Source organism: Heptranchias perlo, chromosome 4, assembly GCF_035084215.1.
Source record: "Heptranchias perlo isolate sHepPer1 chromosome 4, sHepPer1.hap1, whole genome shotgun sequence".
In the NCBI taxonomy this organism is placed as follows: Eukaryota; Metazoa; Chordata; class Chondrichthyes; order Hexanchiformes; family Hexanchidae; genus Heptranchias; species Heptranchias perlo.
Genome location: NC_090328.1, coordinates 98979419 through 98992145, shown reverse-complemented (window position 1 = coordinate 98992145; position 12727 = coordinate 98979419). Strand labels below are relative to the sequence as shown.

At 43.2% G+C, this 12727-nt stretch overlaps 1 long non-coding RNA gene across 1 annotated transcript; it reads right to left on the bottom strand.

Moving 5' to 3' along the window:
- Positions 1-1558: 1558 nt before the first annotated feature.
- Positions 1559-7589, bottom strand: LOC137320566 (uncharacterized). Its single transcript, XR_010962586.1, has 3 exons — positions 7474-7589; positions 1725-1759; positions 1559-1603 (listed from the first exon to the last, which is right to left on the bottom strand). It is a non-coding gene; the product is annotated as an uncharacterized lncRNA (long non-coding RNA).
- Positions 7590-12727: the final 5138 nt, after the last annotated feature.

Genomic DNA, 12727 nt, shown 5'->3' with positions numbered 1-12727 from the left:
TTACACCGCATGAACACCGCATGGTGTTCAGTTCAAAAGTGGCTGCAAATTCAACATGCCCACAGGGTCTTACTGGTTCCACAGCCAAACAAGAACATGTTTGTTGCTGTTTCATTTCAAAAGTGCACTTTTTCAAGCTAGAATGATCATATGATTTGCAGAAGGCCCATTGAAGGTTACGACACATTAGGTGAGATATAATTCTTAAGGTGTTTGAAAAAAAAACAATTAAAGAATTTTCAGGTTATTCCTCAGTCTCACTAAAAGCTTGGTCAAAGAGGTGGGTTTTAAGTGAAAAAGAAATTGCATTTATGTAGCACCTTTCATGACCTCAGGACGTCCCAAAGTGCTTTACAGCCAATGAAGTACTTTTTAAAAATTCATTCATGGGATGTGGGCATCGCTGGCAAGGCCAGCATTTATTGCCCACCCCTAGTTGCCCTTGAGAAGATGGTGGTGAGCCGCCTTCTTGAACTGCTGCAGTCCGTGTGGTGATGGTGTGTGACTTGGAGGAGAACATGCAGGTGATGTTGTTCCCATGTGCCCGCTGCTCTTGTCCTTCTAGGTGGTAGAGGTTGCGGGTTTGGGAGGTGCTGTTGAAGAAGCCTTGGCGAGTTGCTGCAGTGCATCCTGTGGATGGTACACACTGCAGCCACAGTGTGCCGGTGGTGAAGGGAGTGAATGTTTAGGGTGATGGATGGGGTCTGTTTTGGGTCTTAAAGGAGGAGAGGGAGGTGAGGGATTTAGGGAGGGAATTCCAGAGCATGGGGCCTAGGCGGCTGAAGGCACGTCAGCCAATGGTGGTATGAAGAGAGGGGAGGGGGATGCACAGGAGGCCAGAGTCTGAAGAATGTTCAATTTCATTTACTCGCATAGTGTGTAATCTTAAATTGTTTCACTGTTGTTTGTAAGGCACCAAAATGGCTGAAACTGTTGAAGAATCGGAGAAACAAAACGGAAGCATATCCATATATGGGTAAAATTGGCTACAGTGCTACTGATTGGCTGAGTGGGGAGAGGGCAGGGCAGGAGCAGCAGAAACAGAATGAAGGATTGGCCAGTGTGAAGGCATGGTCACCTGCTCTCCAAAGGATTGGGGATTGTCCTGTGCACGATCTGCTTTGAATTGGTTTGAACTTTATTGATTGGAATTGTGTTTTTTACATTGAACTGTGAGTATCTTTAAATTTTATGAAATAAAGTATATTTTGAAATTTAAAATAAGATTGGGGTAATTCCATCTTTTGTACTTACTGCCTTGTTACTGTATGTAACTCATTGTACGTGATAATTAAAATTGCCGATTGCTACCGTATTGGTTGTCACGTCAAATCAGTCTACAAGTGCTAAGTAACAGCAGCAAGGTGATGCACCACATGTAGATAAATAGTGTAGACTGGCCCTGACAAAAATGTTCCCGTTTAAGATAAAGCAACAATCTATATTTCTGACCATCAGGTATCTCTTGTCTATAAGGTGCGACTTACTGAACTGCAGTGCAGAGGTGGCATTCATTGTCATAGGTGATCCCATCAGTTCCACAGACTGGTATATAGCTTTTTGGGCATATTTGGAACAGCTCTCTTAGCTGCTCACAAATTGGCTGAAATGGAGAACACAATCACTTGTAGTCATTCAAAGCTTCAAAGCGTAAGTACACACACTCTTAAAAACAGAAGAAGAGAGGCATACACGCACAAGAAAGTAAAACAGTGACATCTCACCTCAGTGGCTTCATCAGAAAATGTAAATTCTGTAGCTGGAAGACAAATGGTAAAGGTGAGGTCATCACTGTGTGGGAACAAAACATTAAACAAAACTCAACAAACTCCCAGCCCCTGAAATTCCACAGGAGGCCATTTTAGAGATTGGATCAGGTGGCTGGGTCTGTCAACCCTTGGATTCACTTCTTCACACAAAGGGTAGTAGAAATCTGGAACTCTCACCCCCAAAGGGCTGTGGACGCTGGGATGGTTGGAGCTTTCAAGACTGAGATCGATAGATTTTTGTTAGGTGCGGGTATCAAAGGATATAGAGGTAGGTAAATGGAGTTGAGGTCTCAAATGGCAGAACAGGCTCGAGGGGCTGAATGGCCTACTCCTGTTACTATGTTCCTATGTTTCTGAGATGCCCGACCTCATACCAAATCCTGGGGGTAGTGGTATGTTGGTGGCTCCTGCGGATTTAAGATGCAACTGGGACGCAGGCCTCAGGTAGGAGGAAGGAGACTCCTTCTAGTTGTGTGGCTCCTAGCCGTGGTGTAAATTGGTCAGCTGTTCCAGCCGAAAACTTTAGAACAAAATTGAAATGCTACGATTACGATTACGAATGCTATGATTACGAATGTTTCGATTATTCGGTGGTTTCCCTATTACAGTTAAGTACTCTGCAATTAATCACTATTTAAAATTTAACCTGTCCCGCTTTCCCCCTTGAGACCCTTAGCAACACTGGACACCAGGGATGCACAAATATTCCCTGCACAAGCACTACCTCTTCCCGCACCCCCCCAACTCCCCTCCCTCCACTACCCCAGATTATCCCATTTATGCTGATTTCACCGAGGTAATTCCAGGCTCCCGGTGTTTAGCTGTATCTCTTAACACAGACGATGTGTAAAGTCATTCCAGAAACAATATTTTACAAATCTGTGCTAGAACGTTCTCCCAATAGTTAATCTGCTCCAGATTTTGGTGAATTCTCCCTCCTGACTGAAAGCGCTCCCAGGCCCCCATCACTGCCTCTCTATAACCGAGAGCACTAATCCCTCACTCTCTGTTTGCTCCATGTGGATTACAGTTTTACGCACTGTGCAACAGCAATTTTGGCAGAGCTCAGATATACTGCACAGCTCCCTCAACAGGGTGCCAACAACATCCTTCAACTTCAGAGATAAAAAGGAAAAAAATGTCTCAAATAAAGATTGAAAATGCTGGAAATATACAACAGGCCCATCAGCATCTGACAAGAGAAAAGACCGGTTAATGTTTAGGACTAACACTACGCATCAAATCATAGGAATTACAGCATGGACAGAGGCCATTCAGCCCATCAAGCTTGTACCAGCGCCGGCTCTTCAACTGGAGCTGGCTAATTTATATTGCAACAAGACAGTTTTTAAGCAGATACTATCACTGGCACAGAGCTACACCCACCAGGATATGTATAGGGTTGACCTTGGGCAGCATGAAAGGTTTAAAAGTTGTGTTCATTTTTGTTGTCAAATAAAAGGATACTATGTGAAAAAATGCTGATGGCTCGTGTAAACTGCAGATAGTTGACTGTCTGGGTTACTGTAGAGTGGCCACTGAGGCAATTGCACATGTGAACCCATCCCCAGTAACACAAATTTCAGAATATCTATTAATTCCAACATCTCCATTCTTTGACCAGTTACTTTCCAGAAGTGATAATTCCGTGGAGGGTATCGCTATCTCCATCTGCGATGACCTGCAAATGTTCAAAGCCCATTCCTTGTCAGATATTTATGTAGTTCTTTTGGGAGGACTGAACTTTTAGGGGTACATTTCCCTGATGTTGACCCTTACCGGCCAAGAGAGAACATCAGGTCAGTGGGCCCTTCAGAATTTTCTATTCATTAATTTACGGTAGTTAATTAATTTGGGGTGAAGCTCTGAGAGGGTGAATTTATAAAGACTATCCTTTAAAAGTCCTAGGTCATATCCTCCACAATCTCTTTCACTCCTGTGAAAGTACAGTCAGTGTTGTTAGTGCTTTCACATGACGTAGAGCCCTATGTCCCAGAATCATCCTGCTCACTCTTCTCTGAATGGTCTGTATTCTTTCAATGTCTATTTGATGGGAGGGTGCCTAAAACATCAGACCAGGTTCTAGGTGCACTTTTGGGAGCATTTTTTAAAAGCAGTGGTGTGAAATTGCACGAGAATTGAAGCCTGAGATTTACATTGATTCAGTTAGAGGGAGCTGCTGTGCAGGACTGGAGCCTGTTGAATATATCGAGGGAGCAGGAAGCATGATACTAGCCAATCCTCAGTGTGTTTCCCTGACAGCATATTGAACCTGCTACCTGGTTAGACAAAAGTCAGCACAGACTAAACCCCTCTCCATTCAACTCCATTCCTACCCAAGTCTGGCTGACGATTGAAGTGTTACTGTGGGCTGGAGGTCAATAAACCTGGATTGTCGTAAAATCCAACTGGTTCATTAATGTTCTTCAGGGAAAGGGAACCTGCCACCCCCACTCGGTCTGACCCACGTGTGACTCCTGTACCACACTACTCTTAATGTCCTCGGGGCAACAAGAGGTGGACAATAAACTAGGCCTTCCCAGTGTTGCCCACATTCCAAGAACAAATTTTAAAATATCAGTGTCCCAAAGCTAACCGCCACCCAACTCTGCCTCAGTTCACAGAGACGCTGTGCCCTCTCAGGAACCAGACCGTTGAGGTAAATCTTGGGTCCACCCAGCCTGTTGAAAATCCAGATGTCACTTTGTTCTCATTCTTTTAGATTAAAAATCTAACTGTGAAATTACATAGAATTACATAGAACGTACAGCACAGAAAAAGGCCAATCGGCCCAACAGGACCATGCCGGTGCTTATCCTCCACATGAGTCTCCTCCCACACTTCTTCATCTAAGCCTATCACATATCTGTCTATTCCTTTCTCCCTCATGTGTTTATCTAGCTTTCCCTTAAATGTATCTATGCTAATCGCCTCAACTACTCCTTGTGGGAGCGAGTTCCGCATTCTAATCACTGGCTAAAGAGGTTTCTCCTGAATTCCCTATTGGATTTACTGGTGACTATCTTATATTTATGACCCCTAGTTCTGGCCTCCCTCACAAGTGGAAACATTTTCTCTATGTCTACCCTATCAAACCCTTTCATAATCTTCAAGACCTCTATCAGGTCACCCCTCAGCCTTCTCTTTTCTGGAGAAAAGAGCCCCAGTCTGCTCAATCTTTCCTCATAGGTATAGCCTCTTATTTCAATCTAGTAAATCTTTTTGCACCTTCTTCAGGGCCTCTATATCCTTTTTTATAATACAGAGACTAGAACTGTTCATAGTACTCCAAATGTGGCCTAGCCAAGGTTTTATACAAGTTTAACATAACTTCCCTGCTTTTCAATTCTATCCCTCTAGAAATGAACCCCAGTGCTTAGTTTGCTTTTTTTAATGGCCTTATTAATCTGCATCCCTACTTTTAGTGATTTGTAAATCTGTACCCCCAGGTCCCTCTGCTCCTCTACCCCATTTAGACTTTTATTTTCCAAGGAGTATGTGGCCCCTTTGATCTTCCAACCAAAATATACTACCTCACACGTATCTATATTGAAATTAATTTGCCCATTATGTGCCCATTCTGCAAGTTTATGAATGTTTTCCTCTATTTTGTCACAGTCCTCAGTATTAACTACACCCCCCAATTTGGTGTTGCCTGCAAATTTTGAGATCGTACTTCCAATTCCCGAGTCCAAATCGTTCAGGTAAATTGTGAACAACAGTTGTCCCAGCACCGATCCTTGAGGAACACCACTTCCCACCTTTTGCCAATCTGAGTAACTACCTTTAACCCTACTCTCTGTTTTCTGTTTTGTAACCGGATTGCTATCCATTCTGCTACTTGTCCCCTGAATCCACATGCTCTGAACTTAGTCATGGGTCGACTACGTGGTACCTTATCGAAGGCCTTTTGAAAATCCAAATATATTACATCTACTACATTACCCTTGTCTACCCTTCCTGTTATTTCTTCAAACAATTCAATAAGGTTGGTCAAGCATGACCTTCCCTTTTGAAGTCTGTGCTGACTATTCTTTATTATATTTTCGGTTTCTAGATGTTTTTCTATCACGTCTTTGAGTAAGGATTCCATTATCTTTCCTACCACTGACATTAAGCTAATTGGTCTATTGTTCCATGGACTTGTTCTATCTCCCTTTTTAAATATAGGAATCACATTACCATGTGGAGTACTGCATTCAGTTCTGGACACCAAACCTCAGGAAGGATATATTGGCCTTGGAGGGGTACAGTGCAGATTCACCAGAATGATACTGGGGCTTAGACGGTTAAACTATGAGGATCGGTTGCATAAACTTGGCTTGTATTCCATTGAGTATAGAAGGTTGAGGGGTGATCTGATTGAGGTGTTTAAAATGCTAAAAGGATTTGATAGGGTAGATGCAGAGTAACTATTTGCTCTGGTGGGGGAATCAAGAATGAAGGGACCTAATTTTAAAATTAGAGCGAGGCCATTCAGGAGTGAAATCAGGAAGCACTTTTTCACGTAAAGGGTAGTAGAAATCTGGAACTCTCTCCCCCGAAAGGCTATGGATGCTGGGCGAATTGGAGCTTTCAAGACTTAGATCAATAGATTTTTGTTAAGTAAGGATATCAAGGGATATGGAGCAAAGGCAGGTAAATGGAGTTATGATACAGATCAGCCATGATTTAACTTAATGGCGGAACAGGTTCGAGGGGTTGAATGGCCTACTCATGTTCCTATGGTCCTATGTTCCTAAGTATAAATGCTTAAAATTAACCAGAATCATTAATAATTATGAATTAATTAATTAGCTATTCTTACATAGAATTACATATTACATACTGCCTACAGCACAGAAATATGCCATTTGACCCAATTGGTCTATGCCAGCATTTATGCTCCACACGAGCCTCCTCCCACCCCTCTCCATCTAACCCTATTGGGTTAACATATTCCTTTCTTCCTCATGTGTTTATCCCGCTTCCCCTTAAAAACATCTATGCCAGTCGCCTCAACTATTCCTTGTGGTAGCGCGTTCCACATTCATACCACTCTCTGGGTAAAGAAGTTTCTCCTGAATTCCCGATTGGATTTATTGGTGACTATCTTACAGTTATGGCCTCTAGTTTTGGTCTCCCCCACAAGTGGAAACATCTTCTTTATGTCTACCATATCGAATTTAAAAATTAATCAAAAAATAATGTAAATATTTAACATTTTCCAGAGCCTCATCCCCCAAACCCCCTAGAAATAATACCATCAACTTTGTGATTTCAACAGCTCAACTTTCCTTTCAGGCTTTCATGTATTTATGTGTTTCTTTCCTCCAATACAAGTGGGTTACATCAACAACTCAAGTCATAAAACCCCTGTTCTCACACGTCAGAAGATTTGTCAGCTCTAGGGATCTGTGTTAGCTTTTTTGAAGCTTTTACTAGTTTTGTTGGCTTTCATGTGGCATGAGGAGATTCATATCATGAGTCCTGTTCCATCCAAGGTGTCACTGGCTAGAGACATACCTCTATTTTGAAAACTTCACCAATCAATCTCCATTCAAGTCTGAATCTAGATCAGAAAGTACAAGGCACCAGCAGAATGATCTGAGCCCAGATTATTAGTAGCACAGAAGTTACTTAACTCAAAATATTAATAAATAAAAACTGCAATGGGAGAAATTAAAGTCCATGCCCATAAACAGTGATATTAAGAGGAACTTACCCATGGAGCAGAGAAAGAACATGGAGAGAAGAGCAAAAGCTGAGAATGGTTTCATTCTACTGCAGCAGAGGCCCTGGGTCAGTAATGTGCAGTCGTTTTCCTGTATTGACACTTGTCTCTCAGTGTTACACTGCACACGATGGACCTGGTTTATATAAAGGGAAGGTTGCTCAGTGACTCATTGAACAATGTGAAATGCACAGGGGGTAAATATGGACTAGGGATGGCTGAGTGTGTGTGAGGCAACAGATAACAGTAATAAACTGGAACAAGTGGTACAGTGTTAAACAAGGCACAGACCCAGGCACAGCATGAACCTACAAGGACACAATCACTTGAGGGCCACCCAGAGTTGCCATCTTTTCACTGGAGTACACAGTGTGCTCTTTGTCCCACTTCACTCCTCCCTAAAGCTGAATGTAACAAATACTGGTAATTGGCCATGTCGTTATGCACAAACCAGTGTTGTCTAATACGTTAGCTACTAGCCACATGTGGCTAATTGGGAAACCAGATGTGACTAATTGCATTTATCATTATTAAATAAAAATTGAGTACTAGACACTGCCGCTGGGCATGTGATCTCAATACTCATATTTGTGTATTTATGTGAACTTTAACCTTTTTCTGTTTGTTGGTAAAATGGTAAGATGAAAAGCAGAGCTTGCTAATATTTTTTGATCATTGTGTGTGCTTTATTTCCTTGGTTACTGCTTATTGGTTATCTGCTAAATTGGTGTGTAACTCGAATGAAGACACCGGACGTCAGCCCCGTGGAAACATCGGCAACATTATATGGAGAGGGGAGCTGTCATCGATGAGTTTATCGGACACAGCACATCTGAGTGCAGCTTCTAGACTTTTGTCCAGCCGTTACAAGCGGTATTATAACTTCATCAGAGATTGCTGGGAATGTTAACTCACCCAACGATGGATGGAGAGCGGGGGCGGGTCTGGCGGGTCTTGTTGGGTGAGTCGACATTCCCTGCAAGCTCTGATGAAGTTATAATATCGCTCGTAACGGCTGGACAAAAACCTGGAAGCTGCACTCAGATGTGCTGGGTCCGATAAATTCATGCTAGAATTCCAAACTTTGGTGCAAGAGAAAGTTTTGCACTGAATGGCAGTAGATGTTTGTTAAGTGAATATACACATGAAGTACATTTACCTGTCTTGTGCGTAAGGCGTTTTCTACTAAAATAAGCGCATGTGGCTAAAATGGTGTCACTGTAGCCTCACCTGTGGCTAGTCAGTGATTTCTATTAGACAAGACTGATATAAAGTGTAGATGAAGCACTCCAATTTCCCCACAGTACTCTAGGGAAAATGGCAACAGTTGTGAGAGTGTCCTCGGCTGGAACGATCCCCTGTGCTGCTGTAAGGGTCTTTTAGGGCTGACTGTATATAAACTAGAGGTAGTTACCGCACAGTCGTGCTGGGAGTGCATGAAATAGCCTAGTGGTTATGACTCCTGGATTAGAAACCAAGACGATATAAATTCAAATCCCACCATGGTGTGTTGTGGAAGTGAATTTAATAAATCTAGCAATTTATGGGCTGACACTGGAAAAGGTGAACATAAAAAGTGCTGGATTGTTGTAGAAGTCTACTTGATTTACTAATGTCCTTCAGGGAAGGGAGCCTATCACCACTACCATCTATGGAACAGGTTCCCTAGGGAGATGGTGGAAGCAGTTCGTGTTGATTCATTCAAATGCAAATTAAATAGATTTCTTTCAGAAAATAACATTTTGGGATACAGTATATGAATAATGTGAGACATGACAGGTGGTAAGTGTAACATATTTGGGGGCAACAGGTGACTTTGGACCTATGGTTCCCAAAGCTTTCCATCACTGGGGTTTTTCTCATGTCATGTCTGGGTCTGGTGTAGACTAATTGATAGAGATTCATTGCTATGATTAATCAACTCCAGTATCATTGTATCAAACGATTACCAGGATGGTAGAAGGTGAACTAGATGGACCATGGTCTTTTTTCAACTAGCAATTCCTATGTTCCTATGTACCTTGTCTAGGCCTACATAAGAAAGAACTTGCATTTATACAGCACATTTCACAATCTCAGGACATCCCAAAGCGCTTTACAGCCAATTAAGTACTTTGGAAGTGTAGTCACTGTTGTAATGTAGGAAACGCAGCAGCCAATTTGTGCACAGCAAGATCCCACAAACAGCAATCAGATAATGACCAGACAATCTGTTTTAGTGATGTTGGTTGAGGGATAAATATTGGCCAGGACACCAGGGACAACTTCCCTGCTCCTCATTGAAATAATACTATTGGATCTTTTACGTCCACATGAGAGGGCCTCGGTTTAATGTCTCATCTGAAAGACAGCAACTCCTGACAGTGCAGCACTCCCTCAGTACTGCACTGGAGTGTCAGCCTAGATTTTGTGCTCTAAGTCTCTGGAGTGGGATGTGAACCCACTGACCTTCTAACTCAGAGGCGAGAGTGCTATCACTGAGCCATGGCTCACACCTGTGATGACTTGACACCTGGGGTTACATGTGACTGTAGTCCACTATGTGGTTGGGGGTAATATTGATTTTGTGTGATAGTGTAAAACGGGTGATATCGGATCAGCCGCCCGTTATACATCTCTCCCGATTTTACTTTCCATTGAAGTCAAATCGAAATTGGGAGAGATATATAATGGGCGGCTGATACATTAACATCTATTTTACACTATCACCCAAAGTCAAAATTACCTCCTGTGTGGTTGTCTCTTAATGCCCTCTGGGCAACTAGGGACGGGCAATAATTACTGCCTTTTTGCCCACATCTCAAGAGTAAAGTAAAATTGGATGGTGTGATTTGTCAGGATCTTGACCCGAACACCTGAGTCTCTCTGGTCTTGGGTCTCTTTTAATGGTAGATATAGGCCCATAGGGAAGTGGAAGTCTGGGTGCTTTGGAGGCCTTAAAGGCAGCAGCACATCAAAAGGCTGGGTACAGTAGGAGAGATAGAGATTGATTTCTGTCCATTTGAGGGTTTCAGGAAGCAGCAATTTTATGAACTGATTATCTATGACTGTTGAAATTAAAGTTGAAATTTGCTTATCTCTGGTCTTCTCTTTGATTTTAATAAACCTTCCCCGGGAACGAGTTTGGGACAGTAGAAGCACCCAAGCAGGAGTCTGGGTAATCCTGCAATCAGCTTTGGAAGGAATGGGTGAAAGGGAAGCACCGTGGTGACAAGCACAGACACACAGACGGACACAGATGGGCATACACAGACACAGACACACACACACACAGAGAAACACACACACAGACAGACACACAGAAACACACACACAGACAGACACACACACACACACACAAACACAGAAACACACACAGAGACAGACACAGATGGGCATACACAGACACAGACACAGACACACCCACACACACAGAAACACACACACAGACAGACACACAGAAACACACACACAGACAGACACAGATGGGCATACACAGACACACACACACACACACACACAGAAACACACACACAGACAGACACACACACACACACAGAAACACACACACAGACAGACACACACACACAGACACACACACACACAGAAACACACACACAGACAGACACACACACACACAGAAACACACACACACACACACAGACACACACACAGACAGACACACACACACACATAGACAGACACACACACACATAGACAGACACACAGACAGACATACACACTCAGACACACAAACACACAGAAGCACACACACAGAAAGATACACACACACACACATAGACAGACACACAGACAGACATACACACTCAGACACACAAACACACAGAAAGGCACACACACAGAAACACACACACACAGGCAAACATACACACATAGACAGACACACAGACAGACATACACACTCAGACACACACATACAGAAACACACACACATACAGACACACACAGAAACACAGTCAGACACACACACACACATAATACAGATAGACAGTCAAAAACACATAGACAGACAGACGCACACACCCACACACACAGAAACACACACAAACACAGTCAGACACACACACACACACACACACACACACACAGATACACACACACACACACACATATTCTTGTTCCAATAAAGCACTTTTGGGAATGTATGGAGGAACAGGGAAAACAAGTGTGCATCCAAAGAATGATGGTGTGAAAAAGGAAGAGGGGGATGATGTGACTGTGAGGATGTTCTTTTTATTCTAGTCTGGATGGGGTAGTTGTTTGTTCTGGAAGAGGGAAGATTCCTGATGAGTGGCTCAGACAGAGTGTTTGCAGCAGGAGAAAGTGTCTCGAATCCGGGTCAAGTGAACGTGTCTTGTGGCTCTCAAGGGGCCACATCTTATTGAGTCATTGGCTTCATCTTTCAGCTCTTCCACCAAATTACACGGACAGTAGCAAACAGCAATGATAGAGGAAGCATTGACTGAAGAGTACGGCAGGACATCACTGAATTGGCAGCCAAATCGTTGCTTCATGGTATCTATTGTGTGCTCAATGATGGCCCTGATTCCTGAATGGCCCTTGTAATGATATCATGCTGGTGTATTTGGATGCCATGGGCCGGGGGTCAGAAACCACAGTGTTGGGGACGTACTTTCGATCCCTGAGCAGCCAGTCCATGACAGCAGTAGAGTTCTCAAAGACACTTGGAAATATCAACTGGCTCAGGATAAAAGAATCATGTGTTGACACTGGATGTCTCACATCTGTTTGCATGATCCAGTTTCTGAGGAGTGATACTGTGAACTGCGACTCCCAGCGTGGAGCGGAGTTCACAAGGAGTGAATGCCGAAAAAACGTGATCAGATCGTGGAGTTACCCCTTTCCAATCCCACTATAGAGAGTGCACGGAGGAATTCTTCCCCCACCCATGCCTCCACGTGTGAATGTGACACTGTCCTCCTGAGTGTGCAGTAACTACCCTTAGTTTATATACAGTCAGCACTAAAAGACCTTTACAGCAACACACAGGACAATTCTAATCAAGGACACTCCATAACTGTTGCCATTTTCATGCTTCATCAACACTTTATACACAAGGACACGGCCAATTGCCAGTATTTGTTACATTCAGCTTTAGGGAGGAGTGGAGTGAGACAAAGAGCACACTGTGTACTTCAGTGAAAAGATAGTAACCTTGGGTGGCCCTCAAGTGATTGTGTCCTTGTAGGTTCATGCTGTGCCTGGGTCTGTGCCTTGTTTAACA